Source organism: Ochotona princeps, chromosome 20, assembly GCF_030435755.1.
Source record: "Ochotona princeps isolate mOchPri1 chromosome 20, mOchPri1.hap1, whole genome shotgun sequence".
Taxonomy (NCBI): domain Eukaryota; kingdom Metazoa; phylum Chordata; class Mammalia; order Lagomorpha; family Ochotonidae; genus Ochotona; species Ochotona princeps.
Window position 1 is genome coordinate 31,801,693 of NC_080851.1, and position 25,091 is coordinate 31,826,783.

The window sequence follows — 25,091 nt, forward strand, 5'->3', positions numbered from 1 at the left end:
TGCTGCTTGAAAGGCCAGCCCAGGGATCATGCTTTTATCGCAAGTGTCATGAAATAAAGCCTTACTAATCTCAAAACTAGCAGTTATGTCTAGATATAGCTATCATCTGAGTCGTTCTATTTTACCTTTGCAACCATAGCACAACTTGCTCTCTAAGTGGCTGACTTTTCTTAAGCCGAGGCGAGTTCTCACCAACTGCTGGGAGTGGAGGTCGCCCAGCATCAGTGTGTGTGAGTTTAGTATGTATTGGTGCTAGGCTCAGTGTTGAACGACTCGTTTTCAGAGAAACTGAGGACATTTAGAGGGGAGTAAAAAAAAAAATCCCTCAGTTTATATAGTTGGATTGGGATTATTTTAATCTGTAGCTAAGATTTTCAAAGGATTAAATGGTGGTTTCTCCACCACAGGGATGGTCGCATTGGAAGACTTGTCATAGTTTTGTGGAACCTCAGCAGAGCGATGTCTAGCCTCCTCATCTCCCTGGGAGATGCAGCAAAAGTACTGGCAGGCAGGGACTAAAGCATTCCTTTGGAATTCAAAATTTAAATTTCAGTCACTGGTGTCCCCTGGAATTGAAGGTATCTGCCTTTCGATATTTACTGATTTTCTTTATCCAATAATGGAGTGGCAGAAGCAGAAAGTGAGAGAGACAGGGAGAGATCTTCCATCTACTAGTTTTCTCCCCAAATACCTGCAACAGTAGGGGGTTGGCCAGGAGTCTGGAACTTGGTCTGGGTTTTGCACGAGGGGGTGGGGATCACCAGAAGTCTCCTAGGATGAATGCTAGCAGGAAGCTGAAATCAGAAGGTGGAGCAGATTCAAACCCAGGCATCCCAAACAATGCCTTAGTGGCCGCAACAAATGTTGCTACTAACTTTATTATTTTTTTTTAAAGATGTATTCATTTTTATTGGAAAGGCAGGTTTGCAGGAAGAAGGAGGGACGGAGAAAGAGCTTTCATCTGCTGATTGTGGCTGGAGCTGAGCAGTCCAAAGACAGGAGGCGGGAACTTCTCCTGAGTCTCCCACGTGAGTGTAGTGTCCCAAGGATATAAACAGGGAGCTGGAGGAGAAGTGGAGCAACTTAGACTTGAACCAGTGTCCATAGAGGATGTTAGTACTTACTAACGGAGGATTAGTGAGTTGAGCCATCTTGCTGTCCCGTTTCCCCAAACTTTATTTTAGAGTTGCTTTTCTAATGTAATTCCAGGAACATTAGAACTCTATTAAAATCTCACTTCTTCCATTAAGTCACCAAGGGGATCCTGAGAAAAACATGGCTTAAACTTTGCAGGGAATTGACTAAGGATGATTAAATTAGATAATTCCTCTACTGAATGACTACTAAATATTCCTATCCCAATTGTTTGGCTTTTGGTTCTGGAGTCATTGATCACCTGGGTGATTTGCCACATTTTCTCTAGGTTCCCTAGGTTGCTCTCTAACTCCTACTTTGTTTTGACTCCTGCTCAGGTACATAAATTGGTGGCTCTGGTGACTGATCCAGGTTGGACACACCCGAGTAATTCTGACTTAAGGCTATGGTAATAGAAACTTCTGTCTAGGAATAGTTTGGTGCTTGTAAAGAGGTGATCACATTTATTTTTCACACTTGTTCGTTATTGTACAGCCAGGAGGCTATTGCTTCACCTGAGTCCCCACATGGGTGACAGGGTCCCAAGCATTTGAACCATTTTCAGCTGCTCATCCCAGAGTTGGATGGGGCAGCCAGGTCTCCAACTGGTGCCCACATGGGATGCTGACATCACAAGGGTAGCTTAATTCACTGCATCACAACACTGGCCCTTAAGTATAAGTTTTAAACAAAAGTCAGACGATACTACCTGTTTCTTCACCTGTGAGATAATGTTGCATTTTGCTGGGTCATTATGTTTTCCTTTAATATGAATTTTTAGGTGGTTTCAGAATCAACCCTTATAAATGAATCTCATTGATCAGTTTTTTACTTTGGACAAATTAAGGTTCCAATTTTTTTCTACTTTAATGTTGTATAAGCTCCTCTTTGGATACATGTTATGTCCTTAAGATATAGTCTTAAAATATAGTTTTGTAAGCATTCACTTGCTACCTATCTTAAATAATATTTTCTAAGTGTAACCATTTCCATATTTAAGCGTAAATTTAGGGATCTCAAATTTTTTGCGAGACTGACCTCTGTTTTTACAAACTTTGATTATAATCAGAATGAGCAGAAAACTTATTATGTGGCTTCTTTTTAGATGAACATGCAAGTCATGGTTCTGATTTTTACTGTTTTATGCCTTCTTTCTGGGTTTGAAGTTTGTTTATTTTTGGACATTTGTTTGCTTGCAGTCCAAAAAACCAAAAATTCTTGAGGTAGGATCTTTTCTTCTGCCAAAAATCTCCTCCAAAATGGTGATACATGAAATAATAGAGCATGTAAATTATGTCATTGTTAGATGGAAAATATGATTAATTTGTTTCATTTGATCGTTTTTCCTAAAAAAATGTTTATTAAAAGTTTCTCAAGTATATTTGAAGTTGAAAACTAAGACAACTTTAGCATGTAGGTTGAGTGTATAGACAGGCCCAATCCTTTCATAAGTGCGCTAGATAAAATCCAGCTTATAAAACAAGGTAACAGTTAAAATAATTCCATAGCGAATGTACAGAGCCAGCTCTCCGTGCCAACTCATAAATATTTCCATCCACATACACTTTCCAAAAGAGAGTCTCCCAGTTGCAATTAAACTCCAAGCTGTTGCATATTTTGTGGCTTTGGTAATTTTGCCTATGCAACAATAATATTTTTAAATGGTATCTTTAATTTGTGATACTTAATACTAAATTTTCTTCTATGAATGCACTTTTTTGTTACTTTTAAAAAAATGATTTTTTTTATTTGAAAAGCAGAGCTACAGAGAGAGAGAAGGAGAGGCAGAGAGATCTTTCATCCATTGGTTCACTCACTCCCCAAATGGCTGCAATGTCTAGAGATGGGCCAATCTGGGGCTAGGAGCCAGGAGCTTCTTTCAGCTCTCTCACATGGCTCCAGGGTCCCAAGGCGTTGGGCCATCCTCCACTGCATTCCCAGGTAAATAACCAGGCAGCTGAAAGGGAAGTGGAACAACTGGAACCTAATCTGGCACATATATGGGATGCTGGGGCCATAGACAGAGGATTAGCCTACTATGCCATGGTGCCAACCCTCTTTTAAAAATATCAACAACAATATTTACTTATTTATTTGAAAGGTACAGTTGCATAGAGTTTCTCTCTCTCTCTCTCTCTCTCTCTCTCTCTCTCTCTCTCTCTCTCTCTCCTCTCTCTCTCTCTGTTACCCACATACACACACACACACACACACACACACATACACACACACATCTCCTCTCCTCTTGTTTCTCTCTACAAATGGCCATAGTAGCTGGAGTTGAGCCAGGCTAAAGTTGGGAGCCTGAACTTATCTGGATCTCCCATGCTAGTGTCAGGGACTCAAGCAGTTGGACCATGTTCTACTGCCCTTCTAGGTGTATTAGTAGGGAACTGGATTGGAAGTGGAGCAGCTGGGACTTGAGCCCCTGCTCCCAGGGGATGTTAGCATCGCAGGAGACAGCTTAGTCCACTGCGCCATAGCCACAGCACCAATATAAATACATGTTTAGACTTTAGTTATTTTCATACATGGGCTATCATTTAAATCATGAATGGAGTATTTGTTCATAGATTACTCTGGTGGAGGAGAGCTTCAGACACAATGATTATGACAAGAAAAAGTAGTATATCATCAAAAGCAAAGAGTAGTGTGAGCTACTTAGTCTTAGAGTGAAAGCACAATGTTAAAATAAAGCTTCAGAGAAAAAACCTTGGTTCTAAATAAATGCATGCATTTTGGCTTCTTAGTTTTTTATGGAAAACAACTGGTCATGAACTTGCATTTCAGATAGGTAGACGTCCCATGACAATGTCCTGGTTATCTTTGTGCTTCGACTTGGTCTTTACTGTTATTTATTTTATTTAATGTTCATATTGTGATTTAAAAAACCCTGCTATTTACTGAGTGTCCACTATTTTCAAGTGGCCATCCTAAGTGGTCACGTAACTGTGTGGAGATTATTCCTACTGCATGCACACAAGAAAATAAAGGATTAAAGAAGTTGAGTAATTTTATCAAGGTCACACAGCTTGGAAGCAGTGGGTTCGGATGTAGATCTGGAAGAAGTGCTATGAGTTGGACCTGTGAGAGTTAAGTTATACCTGAGAAGAAACAGAGCACCAAGAAATATCACTTTATGTACTTTTTGTTTTGCTTTGTTTTTCATGTGTAAGAGAACTGTAAGTGAGAGATAGCAGAATAAATCTGAAATAGACACCAAAGCTGCACAGACACTGATGCTGTCAGGTTTTTCTGCTGGTGCTGATGAAATCTAAATTTGGAAGCAATAACCAGGACTATAAAGTTACTGAAAGGTTAAAGGTGCTTTCTGGTGATGCCAGTTGTTATTTCAAAGAAGTCTTTCCTATTGCTTCAGTAATATTTTAATGACTATGCCATTTTGTTTTGGGGGTAAATTTTACTACCATTTGCTCTTTGCTAGGAAATCATTTAAAATTCAGAGCCCGGTAGTATGAAAATCCTTGGGCTGCAAGAAGTTAGTAAGGCAAAAGATACTATTTTACATTTCACCACGGTTCTATATCCACAAAGATTAAGCATAAATTGCACACACCTTTTTAACTCTTTTTATTTTTTTCTGTGTCAGCTATTACTTGGTTCAGTGAATGGATTCTTTTAGCTACTTCCAAGGCACTTAGCTCTGCTGAAGTGTGTCCAGTAATAGAAGGTACTTTCTGTGTATCTGAAGCCAGAGGAAAAACTGGTCAGGCCAGGATGAATCAAGCTACCTGCCAGCTGTGTTCAAAGAAACCAGAGCACACTAAGACTGTGACAGAGCTCAGGTGAATTCCCACTGCCTGGAACATGATCCCATATAAGCCGCTTTGTTAAGTGTTGAATTTCTATCCTCATTCTCTTTGTCCAAACAGATGGTGTTCTTGCCCAAGGAAGCCTGAAATGCCAAATCAGACTGGTGCCAATGGAAAACTCAACTAGTGACGGGTCTGAGCTTAATCATCAAGGACATGAAAATTCTTGGTTTGATGCAGAGCAGTTTAAGAAGAAAGGCAGCATTTTTGAGCTGTGATATTTTGAACAGGCAGCATATTGATTTTCCTTAGCTGTAGAGTTATGAACTAGAGCAAACTGAATTCAGAGTGGGAAGAGCTGTGCAAAAAGGGAGAATGAATAGAAGCAAATTGTGTGTGTGTGTGTGTGTGTGTGTGTGTGTGTGTGTGTGTGTGTGCTTCAAAAGATTTATTTATTGGAAAGGCAGAGTAACAGAGAGAAGGAGAGAGAGAGAGATCTCTTCCATCTGCTGGATTCACTCCCCAGTGGCTGCAACAGCCTGGGCTGCACTGTTTGAAACCAGGAGCCTAGAGCTTCCTCTGGGTCTCCATGTGGGTGGTAGGACCCAAGCACTTGAGTTATCTTCTGCTGCTTTCCCAGGTGCATTAGCAGGGAGCGAGATGGAAAGTGGATCATCTGGGAGGTTGACATTGCAGGTGGCAGCCCCATGCCCTGAACCACAACACTGGCTGGCCAAAAGTGTTACGTGATAGACATGGAAGTAGGGCTTTCTTAATGGATCTCATGAAAGCCTCTCAAGTCTTAGGGTTAGATTTGTCCTAGATGGAATAGACAATAACTGTGTGTATGTGTGACTCTCCAAATCTGCAAATCATCTTCTTGAAATCTTTACGTTTTTAAGATTTCATTTGAAGAGTGTTTTAAACTTTAAAAATTTAACTGACTCCTAATAATTGTATGGATGGATGGAGTATAAGGTGATAATTCAGTTCATGTATAGAATGTATGATGACCAAAGCATGATAGTGATCTCTCATCTCAAGTAGTGAGAACATTCCAAATCCTCTCTTCTTGCTAGTGTGGAATACCTGATAGCGTATTCTTAGCCGCAGCCGTCTTACTGAGCGATAGAATCTCTATCGTTATTTAAATGGGATGATAATTATGTTCAGGTTGTTGTGGAAGCTAAATCCCGGTCCCTTTTCTCTAAGTGTCATCATGGTAGCCACTGTCTCAGAATCGTTTGTAGAGCCTTTGTCCCATTTCTGAACTACTGAACCAGGTTTTAGGCAGTGGGCCTGAAGCATGTCAGTTAACAAGGCCCCTAGGTGCGTAGTCACATACAATAAAATGTGAGGACTGTGGCTCTAAAAGACGACATGGCAGACATCAGAAAAAGTTCAAAAATGCCTGCTGTAGTAATGCAGATTTGGAGGTTGCTCAAAGTCACGTGTAACATAACTCCGTGAAGGATTCTTAGTGACAGACACAGCAAGCAAGAAGCAGGGTGGGGAATCTCTTGCTTAAGGCTACGATGATTTTTGTGTTTTATTTTGGAGCCATGTGTGTTTTTGTGCACATGAGCGTTTGTGATTCATTGGAAATGCAGCTAAACCTATCTCCTTTTCCCTACTGCACTCTCCAGATGCCGAAATAGCCAGTGCTAGACCAGGCTGAAGCCAAGAGCTGGGACCTCAATCCAGATCTCCCACGTGGGTGGCAGAGACACAAAGACTTGAGCCATGATTGATGCCTTGCAGGGTGCACGTTAGCAGGAAGCTAAGTAATGGCTTCACTGCTACAGCAAGCATTTGCCTGTCCTTACGATTTGAATATTATAGGGTATGTAATACCCATGTGGTTTCTGTTGTATACCTGTTTGATCAACAAGATAGATCAATTGAAGTGACGGAACAGAGGACAGATTCTGGGATTTTGAGAACTACAGACATGGGATTGAATGTTTACTGGGCACATGATGGGGATTAATTAAGCTTTTTGTGGGCTCAGATTGTACATCTGAAAATGAGATGATAAAGACAACACCACAACTACCTTTTGATGTTTCTATGCAGATTGGAGATAAAAAAAATATAAAATACAGGCATAGATTTTCATGCAAATGAAATAGTTATAATGGCAACCTGTGTCATCTTTATTCTTATTGTGACATTCACTATAGAAAGAAAGTAGAGTGGAAATGTGGTCATTGCATCTACATATTTAAGAGAATCAGCATTGGCTCATGTGGTGGAAAACCACTGAATATAGAGATGTGCTTGGGAACTTTCCAGAGGAAACCAGGACTTTCTATAAATAATTCTATCCTTTACCACGTATCTTGAAACATTGCCAAGGATTCTGAAATAGCAAATAATAGTCTCCAAACTTTTGCTAGAGTTTTGTTCAAAGGTCCTTGCAATCTCTCCTACATGCACAGAACAAAAAGGAAGCTCTAAATTTCAGATTATGAAGATGAAATTCTCATTTGATAGTATAGGAAATTGTGTCTACCTGATATCTATCAGATTTTAAACTTGTCACTGTTCTTCTAAAATAATATTGTGTCTATATAATCTGAAAAAGGATTTTAGTTTCATAGTATTCCTAACTACCTGTACTTTAGGTATTAGTTTTGTACAACTTTTCTAGGATACAGCATACTTTTAGTATGGAAAAATCTATTTTTAGTTACATCATTAAAATATTTGTGCCTTCATCATTATCAGGACCACCAGTGTTCCATGAAACAACATATGGTATTTCTTGCTTGGCAACATTATGGTGCTCTGTCTAGGGACTTATTAAAATAGATGTACCTAAATGGTGGCTAATTTGGGTAAGGAAGATCTTAGGGAAAATTTCATAAGGCCTTGTTTTTTCAGGCTGTTGAAATAATTGTCACTGGGGGGAAAAAGTCAGACACACACACAAACAGAAACTTTATTCCATGTCAGTGGATAATGGAAATTACATATTTATGGAAGAGTTAAAAAAAATCTGCCTAGAGCCATTCATAGGTGCTCCCAGAAATACACAGGTGTTTGTGGTAACTTGAGTGATTTCTCTCTCCTCTGTCAGCTGGAAATGTCTTCTTACCCAGTGCTTTGAAAGTAGTACTTAGAACACAGTCCCTAGCAACTGCAAGACCTCCATGTACTTATTAAAGTTTGATTACATCCTATATAGGTAGCTTTAAATGTAAAATCAATGGGCCTTGCATGTGCCAGGATTCCATATGGGTGCCAGTTCGAATTCCAGCTGCTGCACTTCCCTTCCAGCTCCCTGCCTGTGGCCTGGGAAAGCAGTGCAGGATGGCCCAAAGCCTTGAAACCTTGCACAGCATGAGAGACCTGGAAGAAGCTTCTGGCTTCAGATTTATTTAGCTCCAGCTATTGTGACAACTTGGGGAGTGAACCAGTGGATGGAAAATCTTTTCCATTTTTCTCTGTAAATCTGCTTTGTCAATAAAAATAAATAAATCTTGAAAAATCATTGTGTCATATGTTAACTATATCATTAGTCATTTGAAGGACTGACAGATTATTTTAAAAAATGGTGACACCATTTCCAGTTCTGATTTCTCTGTATCCTTGCTGATACCTCTTTTTATGTAATTTTTTGTTACTGGTCATCCTAGTGGTACATGGTGGTGTGTCATTATTGCTTTAATGTTCATTTTCCTAATGATTTCATTATTTATTGGGTATTTCTATATCTTCTTTTGAGAACTACCTGAGTCCTTCACTTTTTAAAAAAGATTTATTTATTTTTATTGGAAAGGCAGAGATACAGAGAGGAGGAAAGACAGAGAGGAAGACCTTCTGTTCACTGGTTCACTCTCTAAGTGGCCCCAATGGCCAAAGCTGAGATGATTTGAAGCCAGGAACCAGGATCCTTCTCCGGTTCTCCCACAAGAATTCAGGGTCCCAAGGCTTTGGGCTGACCTTGGTCGCTTTCCCAGGCCACAAGCAGGAAGCTGGATGGGAAGCGGGGCTGCTGAGACATGAACCAGCACCAATATGGGATCCCAGAGTGTGCAAGGCAATGAATTTAGCCACTAGGCTCTTGTGCCATGCTCTACTTATTTTTTCAAATTATTAATTATTTTTATTTTTGATGATTTTTACAAAGTTGATTAGGGTGATTAGGGTCAAGGGTTACAGGAAGGAGGGTGAGATCCTGATTTCCACCTTCTCTTTTTTTCTTCCTGCATCTGGAGGAAGGGGAGAGACCCAGAGAGAAGCCACACACAGCCTCCAAAATGCCTCTGCCACCTGACACCATCCCAGGGTCCCCGATTTGGGGCATGTTCCGAGGGTCCTGCTCATGAGGTTTTGATAGTTCAACAGTTCCAAATTACTGCTGATCTTACCACTCCAAGCACGATGAAATCTCTCCAGAATCCACTGGTTGACATAGTGCATCTTAGAGTCTCCGTTTTCCCAGGTATTCACTGCCAACACTTGACTGGGGTAGTTGATCGATTTGTTCTGTTCTCCATCCTCTGTTGTGGTACCAGGTGTCCTCTGCAGACTCCAATGTACTGCTCCTCCATGTGTGCCTGGATATATTGTCCACTGTTCCATCTAAGCCACTGAGGAGACCCAGCTCTGACACATGCACTTCACAGTCAGATCATGGAATCTGCAATTCATTCCATGGTTGGGGTCTTAGTCCAATAATTCAGTTGGAGTTATCCCCATAGAAACTTCATCAGAGGTGATCCTAGACCTGATTCTTGTGTGTGTTTACCAGTACAGGGTCTGGCACAGTCCATTGCTCCAATCAGCTTATGCACATGCTGGTGGTTGCAATTGCTGAGTCAATTCTGACTCCAGCCCTGTCTTTTACACAAACCAATGGGTGTTGGAGCCCAGCCCGATCCTGCCCAGCATACACTCGACTCTAATATAAAGTAGTAGGAGCTACAACCTAATTGGAGCTACCCAAATAATCCCTACCAGGCCCGTCCCCTGCCCTGGTTCCCACGCTTGCCATTATATACAATAGACTGGTCCAGTCTGTCTGTCCCACATTCCATTCAGCTCTCATACATGTCATTGGGCTTAGAAGCCTAGTTCAACCCAACCAGCTGCACTATCCAGCCCCACACACATGCTGGTGGGTGCCACTCTTTGTCTAGTCATGCCTGCTCCAGTCCTGGTTCTCATGCTCACTAGTTGGAGTGGCAACTCAAGAGGGAGGTGCCCACTGTTTCCCTACTGGGCCTACTTCCACTCTTGGATCATGCACTCTGCAGGTGGTTCTGCAGTTTAACTTGACAGAATTTGCTCCCTGTGCCAGCATTGTTGTTATGCTGTGGCAAAACCCAGCCAATCCACACTCATTCTGATTTATGCACGCACCAGTAGGAACAGTCAACTCAGCCTGACATTCCGTTGGTCCAGCTCACATGAGGCCCACAGGTGTTGTAGCCCTGCCTGGCCTGGTCTTTCCCTATCCTAACTTGTGTTCTCCAGTGGGAGTGGTGGTGCAGCAGGGGAACCACCTATAGCCCCCTACTGGCTTCTGTCCCTCCCCCTGAGGTCTCACATGTACTGGTTGGGTGCTGTAGCCTGGTCTGGCATAGCCCGCCTCACCTTGACATTTGCCAGTGGATGCTGTAGCCTGGTTGGACCTGGCCCATCTCTAATTCCAACTCATGCTGGTGGGTGCTACAGATTAGCCCAGCCCAGCTGGCCCCCGGTCCTGGCCCTCATGTGAATTGGGTTGTGTTGTGACATCACCTGGCCTGACCCACTCTCCATTCTGGTGCTCGGATTCACCAGTGAGTGATGTGAACTGGCCAGCCTGGTTCGCCCCAACCTGTGCCAAATATGTGCTAGTGAGTACATTTCTCTGGCCTGGTCTGGGCTACTCCCTATTGTGGTTCTTGTGTTCAACTGCAGGAGCTGTGTCCTGACAGAGGGGTTGCCCAAGTTCCTCCATCAAAACCTCTCCCAATACCAGATCTTGCACACACTGGTGGGTGCGTGGACCAGCCATACTTAGCCCACCTCCTGCCCTAGGAGGAACAGTGGCCTTTCCTGATCAGCCTCTTCTGACTAGCCTTCACCTGTTCCAGTTTTTACTGTTGGGTGTTACAGCAGAGCCAAGCCTGATCCACACTCAAACACAGCTCACACATGGCTCGATGAGGCAGAGACCTAGCCTAGCCTTTCCTACACCTACCCTGGTTCTCATGAGCACCAGTGGGTGCTGGAGTGTAGTATATTCTGGTGCACCCCAGACCCAGCCCACACTTGTGCCGAGAAGCACTGCAGCCAGGCCCAGAATAGATAGCAGCCCCATTGTGGCCCTCGCATGCACCAGTGGAAACCACAACCCAGCCAGGGCATTCCTTTTGCTTCCCAACCAGGCCTGTTTTCAGCCCCAGATCTCCCGCATGCCAGTGGTTGCTCTGACCCAGCTTAGTGTAACCTTTCATGTGTCTTGGCCTTTGCCTTGGATGCTGCAGCCTGGCCTGACCCGGCCTGCCATCAGTCCCAACTCTTACTGGCGGGTGCTAGAACCTGGCCTTGCTCAGTATGAGCCCATCCTTGGCTCATGCAAACTGGTAAGTGTGACAGCCTGGCCCAGCATGACCTGCGTGCCCTGCCCAGCCCCCCTTCTAAAACCAGCTCCCACACATTAGCCAACAGTTGGAGTTACCTTGCCCAGGCTGCTCAATACCAAGGCCTGGACTATGTGCTAACCAGCAGGAGCTATGTCCCACTAGGGGATTTCCCCAAGTTTCCCCACTTAGCCCACTCCTACACCCAGATCTGCCACATGCTAGTGGGTGCTTAGTACCTTGCCCAGCATAGTCTGCTCTTCTATCTTGGCCTAGTATGAGATGGTTAATGTTGTGCATGGCCCACTGTACAACCTGTTTTAGGATGCATATGTGGGCACTGCAGCCTGGACCTGCCCAGACTATTCTGGGTCTCTGTGAGTGTTGGCAGGTTCCATGGTCACACCTAGCTCAGCCCATTACCACCCCAACACTTGAGCTAACCAGCAGGACTTGATCAAATTTGACTTATTGATAAAGTCTAATTTACTTATATTAAGCTTATTCATTTGAGGTCAAGCTGAGACTCTAATGTCATGAATATTTACTTATGTTTTCTTCTAAGGTTATAATAAAAGGGTTTGATTCATCTTGAGTTAATTTTGGAAAAATGGGTGCCATTAAGGCCCAACTTCTTTTTGCTCCTATGGAGACCCAGCACCCTTTGTTAAAAAAAACTAGTTTTTTGCTCACTGATTGGTCTTGGTACCCTTGTATCAGAATGAGTTCACCGTTGATGCATGGATTTATTTTAGTGCTACCAGTTACTTTCCGTCAGGTATTTGTCCCTGTGCCACTGACTTCTCCACTGTGGTGGAGCTCTGAAATCGAAATGTGAATCCTCTTTCAAGTTGGTTCTGTCTATTCAGAGCTGCTTGCAATTCAATAGAAATTTTAGAATCATTTTTTCAGTTTGTATAAGAAGTCATCTTCCTACCCCATTTTCTGAAATCACTCTGGGTGAATTTTCTCAGCCTTGGCAGCACCTATAATGTTAGGCAAACATGAGTACATTTCTGAAGACCGAGGTCTTTAAAAACTACCGTTTAATAATTTAAAGATAGCAAAAAGTAACTTGATGTTAATTTCCCATCTCAAATCTATTTGTCCTGCAATATTTTTGAGTCACAGCTTGTAGGAAAATATTCCATAGACAACTGTGAACTGAAGAAAAGTTCAATCCTTTTGAAACGATTGATTCCTCACTGGACTTGTTACCGTTTTGGCTAATGCTTTTGCTGTCTGAAATGTGTTTGATTTAGACTGATTGTTTTTGGCATAAACAATGACAAAACTGAAATGCTTTCCAGTGGGAAAGGGCCAAATCTCTCTGAGCCAGTCATGTTTTTGACACAAATTAAACAGCACAACTGGGCTTATTTGGAGAGGAATAATTGAAGTCAAACCAGGTTTCCAGAAGGTTCCCTCTTTGTTCTTCATGTTGCCTCTTCACTGACTTCAGAGGAAACATGTCTCCACTATAGATCAATGCCAGAAATTCTTTGGAAATAAACAATATTTGGATGGCTGAACTGTTAGTTTTGTATGTGTTTTGGCAGTTAGCGTGGTGCACATGGTTAAAGAAATAGAGAATCAGATTAGCATTTCAACAATAAGAGTTGGTATATCTTTGTATTGCTTTGCTCAAAATCACTAAATGCTATTATTATTATTATTTTTTAAAGATTTATTTTTATTACAAAGTCAGATATACAGAGGAGGAGAGACAGAGAGGAAGATCTTCCGTCCGATGATTCACTCCCCAAGTGAGCCGCAACGGGCCCGTGCGCGCTGATCCGAAGCCGGGAACCAGGAACCTCTTCCGGGTCTCCCACACGGGTGCAGGGTCCCAATGCATTGGGCCGTCCTCGACTGCTTTCCCAGGCCACAAGCAGGGAGCTGGCTGGGAAGTGGAGCTGCCGGGATTAGAACCGGCACCCATATGGGATCCTGGCGCGTCCAAGGCGAGGACCTCAGCCGCTAGGCCACGCCGCCGGGCCCTAAATGCTATTATTATTAAAGAAGGTGAATTTCAATTTCTTTTACATGGTAACTCTCGCATACCCATCTGTTACATGTTTCATTACTGGTTATCAGGGAATCTTGATGACTCCAAGTTCAAAACTAGTCCTGGACTCTAATTCACAGAATGTTTGCTAATAATTTTAACAAGGATTTCATGGTTAGAAGAGACTGAAAAATTTTGAGTTTGACATAGTTTTTTTTTTTAATTGTTTAACTACGAAATTTCTTAGGACCTCTTATATATTTATGTAAGTTGTGATTCCTGCTTTGTGCAGAAGAGGGCAGGATTTTCCAAGTTCATTAGATCATGAAAGCTTCCTGTTGAGGGTTCCTACTGAAGTGAGGGTTCCAAGGAATTGTCCTTTACAAACATACCTTAAAATGTTTCATCTTCACGTCTAACTTCTTCTTCTTTTTTTTTTTTTTTGTTGTTTGTTAATTTTTGTTCGCAAACACGAAGACCAAATTTTCTTCCTTCTGGAACATAGATTTAAAATTTCCCAGCTTAGCTGACCCCCTTTTTTTGTCTGGGATCATCTTAGGGAACTTACTAAACTGTGACTTGGAAACTTGTCTGAGAAGCTACCACATAACAGAAGAGTTCTAAAAATTGGTTGGATCCAAGACAGAAGAGATACCACCAATGCTCCTTCTTAGTCACTGGCTCACTCCCGAAATGCCTACAAGGTTTGGAGTAGTGTCAGGCCACAGTCAGGAGCTAAAAACTCAACCCAGGTCCCCCACGTGGGTGACAGGGATCCAACACGTGGGCCATCGCTGATGTCTTCCAGGTTCACACATTAGCAGGAAGCTGTCAGGAGATGGGCCAGTATTGATCAGCTACTTTGAGACAGGATATGAGCATCTTTTTTTTAAAAGATTATTTATTTTTATTAGGCAGATTTATAGAAAGAGGGAGAGACAGAAATAAAGATCTTACATCTCCTGGTTCATTCCCCAAATGGCCACAACGGCTGGAGGTGCACTGATACAGCACCGGGATCCCCTTCTGGGTCCCCCACAGGATCCCAAGGCTTTGAGACATCCCCACTGCTTTCCCAGATCATAAACAGGGAGCTGGATTACAAGTGAAGCAGCTGGGACATGAATCAATGCCCATTTGGGATGCAAGAGCTTGAAGGGGGGAGGGTGAGCCAATTGAGCCTGAGTGTGAACAGCTTACCTGGTGTCTTAACTAGTAGGCTACAGTTCTGTCCTAAAAATGCCATCTTAATTGGGAAAGTGTGAATCCATCTAAACTGATTTATCTTCCTCTGTAGAATTTAAAAGAAAAAAGTCTCTTTTGGATAAAGATGGCTGGTTCACAATGCATGTTAAAAATTCGTTCCAGAGAAAGCCTGTCTTAGAAGCTGGAAGAACCTGCGACTGAGGACTGAGGGCCCGACTGCAGTCAGCACAGATGTGTGGGTTTGCTCAGTTCTCCTAGGCATGGTTCCGCCAGCCAGGTGGTTTAACCAGCAGTTTCACTTTGTTGCAGTTTTGGAAGCTACATGTCCGAGACCAGATGTCAGCAAGATTGGTTTCTTCTCAGGCCTTGCTTCTCCCTGTCGTCTTCTGGTGTCCTCACAAGGTCTCCCTGTGAGTGTCTGTGTCCCAAACTGTTCTCCATTGTAAGAACACAGTTAATCACATTGAAGACCTGACTTAATGACCTCCTTTAATCTTGACTATCTTTTCTGAAAAGATCACTGGTTCATTTGTTTGTTTGAGAGAGAGGTTTTCTTTCTTCTGTTGATTCTTTCTCCAATTGTTAATAGTGGTCCCCCAGCTAGGGCCAAAGATTAGAGCCAGCCATTCAATAAAAATCTCCCATGTGTGTGGCAGAGACCAAAGTAGTTCAGCCATCACCTGCTACCTCCTCAGGGGCGTGTTGGCAGGAAGCTGGATTGCAGAATGCAGCCGGGACTCAAACATAGGCACTCCAGTGAGGGATGGGGGCATCCAACTGGCCTCTTATGCAGGAGGCAAGCACCTGCCCATTCACTACCTTTTGAAAGACATGATCTCCATATAGAGTCATTAATTTAAGTGCTGGGGATTAGGACTGCAACATAACCTTGAAGGAAAGTCAGTGTATAAAGCCTCACAGTGGTTCATCACCAGGGATCTGGGCTACTTTGAAATCACTACACAAGCCTAAAGTGGAATTACATACATATTAATGTAGATAGTACCGAGGATTAACCTGGAAAATCAGGGTCCTTCATTTTTACAGTATTTCCCAATGGCTTTGAATTTGTATTTGCTTTCTGTGTCTCTTTTGGGAGCTTTGTGGGGATGACCAAGGGCTGTGTTTTCTTTCCAGGCTTTGCAGATGAATGATAGATAGTGTCACCCCGGGCATGGGGTTGGCAATCCTAAACGTGAATCATTGGAAACAACCTGGCTTTTAAAGCAAACAGGGTGATGGAATATCATCCTTACAATGGGATCGATTCATTCAATAATATTATTGAAGGTCAGCCGGGAGGGGGGGGGGGGCGGCCCTCTCAGCAGGTTATGTTGTGACTCAAGCATGTAGATCAGAAAGCACCAGAGCCTCTCCCTCGAAGGGAATCCGAGCTGTGTGGGAACACAAACAACACAGAGACAACGGACAGCCGGCTGCATGCTCGCTTCTGTGAAGTCACTCCAAAAAGTTCAGGGAAAATGGAGTTAAGAGATAAGTTCATTTGGGGCCAATAACAAAAACAAATTGAAAATGCATGCATGAAGATGTCTTGAGAAAGCTCATGGGAAATGCATATTTTTGAAACACAATGCACGGGTTTAAATTCCTTGACACCGAAATGAACCTGGGTTTGGATTCCAGTCTGCACTCAGAATTGGAGGTCCCCTCGTGTTAGAAGGGCTGCGCTGTGCAGTCCAGCATGTTCCCTCCAGATGGCACTAACACCGCCTCTCAGGACCCACTCCTGCTGGCTGCCTCCTGCATCCCCACCCATGTCACGTGGCCTCCTTATCCCCGAGCTGCCTTGTATCCCCACAGTGGGCCTCCAGCTGCAGCGACTGCATTACCAGCTGAAAATCATCCTAACAGCCCAATTGTTACGACTGTGAAGACAGTCCCATTTGCAATTGATCAACTTCAAGTGCCAAGCTAAAATGAAAAATGTTTTTGAAATGCATTTTGGCAGAGAAATCGATGTCACATCCTAAGACATTTAATCACATCAAATAAAAGTAGACGTTAGTCAAATCAAATAAGACACCTGTGCCTACTACAATGCGGCCCTGGGGGCAGGGGTGATGGCTCCAGTGACTGAGTTCCTGTCATTCAAGTGGGGGACCCTGCTGGAGTTCTGGGCTCCACACTTTGGCCTGGTCTAGTCTTGACTTTCGGGCATTTGGGGAGTGAAATAGCAAAGGGGAACCCTCTTTGTCTCTTTCTGCTTCTCAGATAAATAAAAGCATAGATCATTTTGAGAGTCAATAACAATATCATTCGCATCTTGCAAAAGGAATGCGTGGCTGCTTTGACATTGTGTAGCCTTATGACTATCGAAACCTTACTGTAGTTAAAATTCTAAAACACCCTTCTCTTTGTTTAAAAAACAAAATGGTAGGCTTGTGTACAAACATACACGCGCGCGACACACACACACACAAAGATCCTACTTCTTTATTTTGATAAGCACTTTCCCTATGTTGTAAGTTTTCAAAAATACACCTTTAAGGAGTATATATGTGCTGCCTGCTCTTCGTTAGCTTCATTTTTTCAGTATTAAAGTAATTCTGCAACGATCATCTTGATTTGAAAAATGTTTCCCTTTTTATTTCACAGAAAAGTAAGGGTCAAAACATTTGAATGTTTGGGTGACTCTTGGTAAATATCATCAATTTTACCTTATAAAAGACTTGAAAAAAACTAAATTCCTATCAGACCATACAGACTGGGGTTATATTTCCTCAGTCTTTAGGAATGGCTTAGTTTGAAAGCCCAAGACACAGGATAAATTCATGGCATGGGAGCCTGCACAATTTCTTTGTAAAGGACAAGATAATAGACAGTTTTGTTGTTTCTCTAGCATTTGTTTCTTCACTCTACTTATTATTTTAACAGCTTATGTCTGTTCTAGTTTGTTTTGTTAGGGAGATGACTATTTTCAGGAGCTATACATAAGTATATATATATTATTGGAATTTTTGATTAATCATAATCCAACTGTTCAACAAGATAAATTGTGTTCCTTCCTAAAATAGATGTTTCACTTGCCTTCTTGACATCGATGCTGTTTCCTGGCAGCACTTAACAACGCATAGAAAAATAGTCTGTTTATAGGAGGCCCTTTGGCCACTATAGAAATAGATTTTGCAAATTTAATTTCATGTCATGTTTCTTCTCATAAGGTTAAAAGGAGCTATAGCTTAAGAAGAGCCCATTTGTTATTTAAATCGAGCATAGGAACTTGTAGTCATAGACATCAGCCTCAGCAGGATGTGGCACGAGTCATTTTGTTGTTCTATAAGAACAAAGCTGAGTTAAAATAGAAGCTATATTTGATCAAAGCAAAACCAAATCAAAATAAAAACTGTACTCGATATTCAATATGAATATTTAGATGTACTTATAACTTCCAATACTGGCATTTTTCTGTTCGTTAGGATTTATTTATTTATTTATTTATTTATTTCATTGTTGGAAAGTCAGATATACAGAGAGGAGGAGAGACAGACAGGAACATCTTCCATCCACTGCTTCACTCTTCAAGCTGTCGCAACGGCCAGAGATCAGCCGATCTGAAGCCAGGAGCCAGGAACTTCCTCCGGGTCTCCCACGCGGGTGCAGAGTCCCAAGGCTTTGGACCGTCCTCCACTGCTTTCCCAGGCCACAAGCAGGGAGCTGGATGGGAAGCAGGGCTGCCGGGATTAAAACTGGTGCCCAGATGGGATCCTGGTGTGTGCAAGGCGAAGACTTTAGCCTTTAAACTACTGCACTGGGAGCCAATATTGGCATTTTTCATCGATTATTGCTTTTCTTATTTATTTTGGGTCAGCTATAGAATATACCAGAAAGTTTCCCATAACTTGATACCTGTTCATTTTAAATAAATATTCTCTGGGTATTTTAGTTTTAGAGATTTTTATTGACCAAAATGAGTTTAAGTGAACATATACTATTGGGATTAGTTGGTGCAAATATTCTTTGTTCCTCTACTTTAGTGCAGGGTAATCAGAACTCTAAGGAAAACGGTGGGTGTTTGGCATGGTGCCTACACCCCATAGTAGAGGACCTTGGTTCAAGCTGTGGCTCTGCTTTGCACTGCATTTTGCTGCTAACGGGCACTGCAGGAGCAGTGGTGATGACTCAGGTGCTTGGGTCCCTGACAGCCGTAGGGGACATCTGGATGAGCCCTGGGCTGCTGACTTGCACCTGTACCAGACCAGGCTGTTGTGGGTATTTGAGGAATGAAGCAGCATATCAAAGAATTTTTTTTCTTTCTGTATCTCTATACCTTTCAAGTAAATTAAAAGCACATTCCTTTTTTTTTTTTTTTTTAAGGAAAAAAAAAAAAAACCCTGTAAAGTAGAGCTAAAGAGGCCAACCAGGCAAAATGGTCTTCATCCGTATTAATGTCTTCTCTTGTCTAGACCTAGTTTTCTCTGTTAATGTCACTGATCTGGGTAGAGTGGCCATGTAGGGGTGCCAACATTCCAGAAAAATAAATCCATTGGTTATGTGGGAATGGAAGAAAGTACGAGAAAAACTTCTCTCCTCCTTTTAGCATTCCCTGATGTTCTCTTCAGAAAGAATTCTCTGTTTAAAGCCACAGTATTATGTTTCAGGTGGTACATAAGACATTTGCCACTTCTCCTGTAATTTAAATAAAAGCTTAAAAATTTTGTGGGGTTTTTTACTTGCTCAGTTTTGTTGTGTGTAGGGGGTTAAGATAGTTTTTTTTAATTTAGCATTGGTGTAAACACAAATGTCACAGAGCCCTGAGCTGTTGCAATCTCCTTTGTGAAATGGAAACTATGACATTCACTCCACCCACTTGATGAAATTTTAGTGATGGTCAACTAATATGCTATACGTAAAAAATTCCCATGATCTGTATTGTTCTCTCTTTGATGGCAAATCTACATCAAAATACTTATGTCACAATTCAACTTAGAAGAGACTCATTTCTTAAGTCTTTGTTCTGTTATTACTGATATTTTAAGATAGTTTTTTGAAGGGGTAGAAAAATAATTTTCTTTTGTTTTCATAGATTTGTGTTTGCAAAAGAAATAGGTGGTAACTGTGTAAAATAGAAGTAAGTGAAAGTTCTATCAGAAGTTACAGGTTCACACTTCAGGAATAACAATAGTCTGTGAGTATACAATAGTCTGTGAGATGATATTTGGCAGGTATGAAAATAGTGTTTTCCGTGGTGCCATCATGTGTACATGGGGAACAATTTTTTGAGTTGCATTATGGGAACTTTCAGGGTCTCTTTTCTTGAACCAGGTGGTAAAGCTGTCTGCAGAATTTTATTGCAGGCATTGCAGATTCTGCATCTTCAGTCTTCGCATGTAGTATCATGAGTCTGTCTTTGTGGGAAGGAGCCTGAACTGCCTAGGTTTAAAAAAAGAAACTTCCAGTGTATCCCCGTAAGGACATCCAACTCTACAGCTGGCCCGCTGCCAATGCTCTACCTCTCAGACTAACTGCTGTGCGCACAGCACAGGGAGACTGGCAGCTGCTGGCTGCGATTCATGGGCTACAGCTGTAGGCCACCACTGGCTACCACATCTCACATGGCCCTGAACTACAGGGCCTCTCTTCTTCTGAGCTTATCTTTTGATTGAATTTCAAACTTCCAGATGAGCATTTAAGGGTAAAAAAAAATTCGCAATGTCAATAAATCATCATTGAGAAGAGATTGAATTGTGAGAAAATGAACTCCTTTAAATTTTACCAAGAATTATATTCAGAAAAAATGCAGCATCCCTAGGAAACCGCTTTTCTATGCTTTCAGAGAAATTATTCATGTAGGAAAATGCAGTCAAAACTTTCCAAATATGTTTTGTATCATAGTGTTTGTTCTAAGTCAATTGACTTTTATGTGCATTTGTACTATATTATCTTTCAGTACTAATTGGTTCTATCTTATACGAACACAGTTTGAGGTAAAATGACAATTTATTCATATCAAGAAGAAAATCAAATTATATGTTCTCATAAATGGCTTTGGAATATTTTAAAATAAAATATTCAAGGGCCCAGGGTGTACAAGTCCTTGCCTTGTACACACCAGGATCCCATATGAGCACCAGTTTTAATCCTGGCAGCCCTGCTTCCCATCCAGCTCTCTGCTTGTGGCCTGGGAAAGCAGTGGAGGACGGCCCAAAGCTTTGGGACCCTGCACCCACATGGGAAACCCGGAGGAAGAAGCTCCTGGCTTGATTGGCTGATCTCTGGTCGTTGTGGCCTCTTATGGAGTAAATCAATGGATGGAAGATCTCTGTCTCTCCTCTGTATATCTGACTTTCCAATAACAATTAAAAATAAATCTTAAAAATTTTAAAATATTAAAAATCAAAAGAATATATGATCAAAACACATCCATTATATGGAGTGTAAAATACATGATTCATATCATAAAGATATTTCTCTGGTATAAACATATCAAATCAGAATCAGCTTTTGTAACAAAAATTTGATTTAACATCCAAAAAAAGTTGATGGAAGCACTGAGAAACTTTAGAGAAAGTTTAAATGTGTAGCTATTTTCGAGGACCAGTGGTGTCAAAATCTATCCATAAATGATCTTGACTTAAAATGTAAGAAGTTCATTTCCTTTGGTGTTGTGATTTTGGCTGTGAGTCCTACATAAGATCTTGTCTATCATAATAGTATGTTGATCTGACCTTCTTTACAGTATTCTTTGCAGAGTGAAGAGAGTATATTTTTGGGGGGCTGTGATCTGACTTTGTTCTTTGGTAAAATCACAGTTGACCTCTGGGTATGGGGGAGATGGATGGTTTCTTTTAAACTTGTCCTCCCAGTTTCTTTCCTTCCTGGATTTATTTACTTAAAAGTCAGAGTTACAGAGAGAAGGGGAGAAAAAGACAAAGATCTTCTGTCTGCTGGTTCATTTCCCAAAATTTTGTAACAATCAGGGCTTTGCCAGACTGAAGCCAGGGGTCTGGCAACTGCATGTTGGGCTCCTATATGGGTGTCAGGGACCCAGAGAGATCGCCCCATTACCTTACCAAGTGAATTAGTAAGGAGCTGAATCAGAAGTGAGGTAGCTGGAACTTGAACAGGTGCTCATATTTGATGCTGGAGTCAGAGGTGACAGCCCGACCTGCTTTGCCACAAACCAGTCCTTCTTCACAGTTCTTTATCCTGTAACTTCTAGTACTGCAATGACTGGAGGTTAGGAAAAGAAATACTTCCCAGATGTACTGCTGCTAACATTCCTGGTTAGACTTGGGTTCCTTCAATCTGGTCCGTTAATGGAGATTTGAATTCCAGACTAAGGTACAAACCATAATTTTGCTCTCCAGGTGGTTGCATAGCGTGGGCGTGTCTGAGTCACCACCTTGCTGATTCAGCAATGTGGCCGGTGCAGTAGCCTCACACATATTCTGGCTAGAGCTCAGTCTGCCTTGATTCAAATGGTTTGATCTGTCAAATTTAGGTAAATATTACTATCAAATAGAATAGATTCTTTCTTTCTTTCTTTCTTTCTTTCTTTCTTTCTTTCTTTCTTTCTTTCTTCCTTCCTTCCTTCCTTCCTTCCTTCCTTCCTTCCTTCCTTTCTTTCTCCTTCCTTCCTTCCTTCCTTCCTTCCTTCCTTCCTTCCTTCCTTCCTTCCTTCCTTCCTTCTTTCCTTCCTCCTTCTCTTCCTCCTCCTCCTCCTCTTCTTCTTCGCTATTTCAGTGATGGGCGTCATAGCTCAGTGGGTTAGGCCATCACTTGGGACACCCATATTCCATATGCCTAAGATGACTCATAGCCTCTGCTTCTTATCTAGTTCCCTGCTAATGCACTTGGTAAGGCTTTTGACCATCTTCTGCTGCTTTCTCAAGTCCATAAACAGGGAGCTGGATGGGAAGTGGTGTATTCGGGACATGAATCTGTGCCCATACGTGATGCCATGCTTAGAGGCGGCGACTTAGCCAATTGAGCCTCATGTTGGTGCTTAGTAGCTCCATTTCAACCACTAGACCAAATGCAGATTTCAGAATATATTTGGGAGAAAGGAATATCGAAGATATAAGGGCAGGACCCGGCATGGTAGCCTAGTGGCTAAAGTCTTTGCCTTGTGTGCATCAGGGTCCTATGTGGGTGCCGGTTCTAATCCCTGCCGCCCCTCTTCGAGGATCTTCCTCTCTGTCTCTCCTTCTTTCTGTATATCTGACTTTCCAATAAAAATTAAAAAAAAATCTTAAAAAAAACATATAAGGGCAAATGTGGGTTTTTTCTTCTAATGTTCTTCTCATAGGAAATAATAGCTTTAAATAATAATATAATGAAGATTAAGTGTATGTATATATTAGTATAATCTCATACTGTCTATGCTATTTGAAGGAGTTAACAATACAAATAATTGAAAAGTAAGACATTTGAGGCTGGCACTGTGGTATAGCAGATAAAGCCTTCTGCTGTAGTACCAGAATCCTGTATGGGTGCCAATTGCAGTCCCAGCTGCTCCACTTCCAACCCATATCCCTGCTAATGTGCCTGGGAAAGCAGCAGAGGACAGCCTGAGTGCTTGGGCTCCTGTACCCATATGGGAGACTGGAAGAAGGTCCTGGCTCGTGGTTTTGGACCGACCCATCTCTAACCATTGTGGGCATTTGAGAAGTGAACAAGGATGGAAGCTTTCTCTCTGTGTGTGTCTCCTTCTGTCTCTGTAAATCTGCTTTCAAATAAAAATGAACTGATCTTTTAAAATAATACATTTGGGTAAAAAATGATAATGCATTAATATTATTCCATCATTGTCTTTATCTGTCTGGTATATAATTTAAGATGATACTCAGACAGCAATTCCTTTGCCAATCTTTCCATGCTCCTCTCATGCTTGAGTCTTTAACCACTAAAAACATATTCATGCATGGTGTTTGTATTTTCTCTTTTTGTACTTAGTTTTATATATAGCCACTATTTGTTTAGTCTATTTTCCGTTCTTGATCATGACATTGCTAAAGATGCTAAGAATTTTGTGTTCACTAACTTTTGAATAAATAGTTTCCAAGATATTATACATTTTTTTAAAAGTACTGGTTAACAGATCAAATGAAGAGTAGGAGGAAGGAGGTTGCAAAGTTTATGTCTCATGATGTTGAGTCTACGGGTTGGAGCCTGGGGATCTATGGTTGTGGTTATCAGTTGCTACAAGATAATATTTGGTCAAAAGTTGGGGTTATGGAGTGAGTATTTTTCCTTACGATTGGAATCCCAGTTAACACTCTCACACCCCTCACCCGAGTGCCTGGGTTGGTTTCCTGATCCCAGCCTCTTGTTCATGCAGACACTGGGAGGCATCCCAATGGCTCAAGTCTTTGAGTTCCTGCTGCCTAGGAGGGAGACCTGGATTGAGTTCCAGTTCTTGAGTTTGGCACATCCAGGCCATTGCAGGCGTTTGGAGAATAATCGTCAGATCTGATTTTTCTGTGTCAAAATAAATCAGCAAAAATTTCCAAATGATTTTGAGGATGCCATGATAAGATCCCCAAATTCTTACCTCAGCCAATCACATTGGACTCACCCCAAGCCAACCAACACATTTAAATCGGGGAGCACAGTATTCAGGAGCAACTACAAGGAAAGGGAAACAAAACAAAACAAAACAAAACAAAACATCGCTGGCCATTTTAATTCATGCAGAAAAGAGTTTGCTATCTTTCTTGGAGCTTGTGTGGTAGAACCTAAAGAAACTGAACAGTGAACAGGGAAATCTTATTTGGATAAAAATCTTGTGTGTGAATAAAATATTGATCTCTGTGGTCCCTGTGAGAAAGGAGCAAGATCTATTCTGGGTGTCTTCAGGCAGCCAGAGCTGGGTGGGAGGCGGTGCCATATCAAATGGGTGAAGAGAGGAACAAAGCGAAAGTAGAGAGGCTACGGATGAAGAGCTGCAAGCTGCTCCCTCCTTGTCTGGGCCTGGGCCAGCCACCATTGCCTGTTACCATGGTTGCTCATGCATAGTCAAATGATGAGGAAAGAAACAGAGAGGCTGAATGGGATGGTTAGGGAGGGGAGAAGAAGAGGAGTTTTGGAGCTGTTTACAATAGCCAAGAGATTCCTCCAACAAATGGGCTGTTGTATCTCTCCCTCTGTCTGACCATGGCCTATGAGTCATATGGAGGTGGGAGAATGAAAGATGTGTAAACAGGAGATTCCTGTATCTCTTTGAGTGGGTCCTAATTATTTGTCCTCCCTTCCAGCTGCAAGGGATGCTGGGGGTGTCCCTGCTGAACTGTGTGACTGCAAGGAAAAGGAAATGTGGTTTAATTAATCTGCAGCTGACTCCATCACACAGCTACAAATGACAAAGTTTAAAAAATGACTCATCTCAAGTCTTTCTTCCAAGAAGAAAACTGAACAAATTTCTTAAAATTA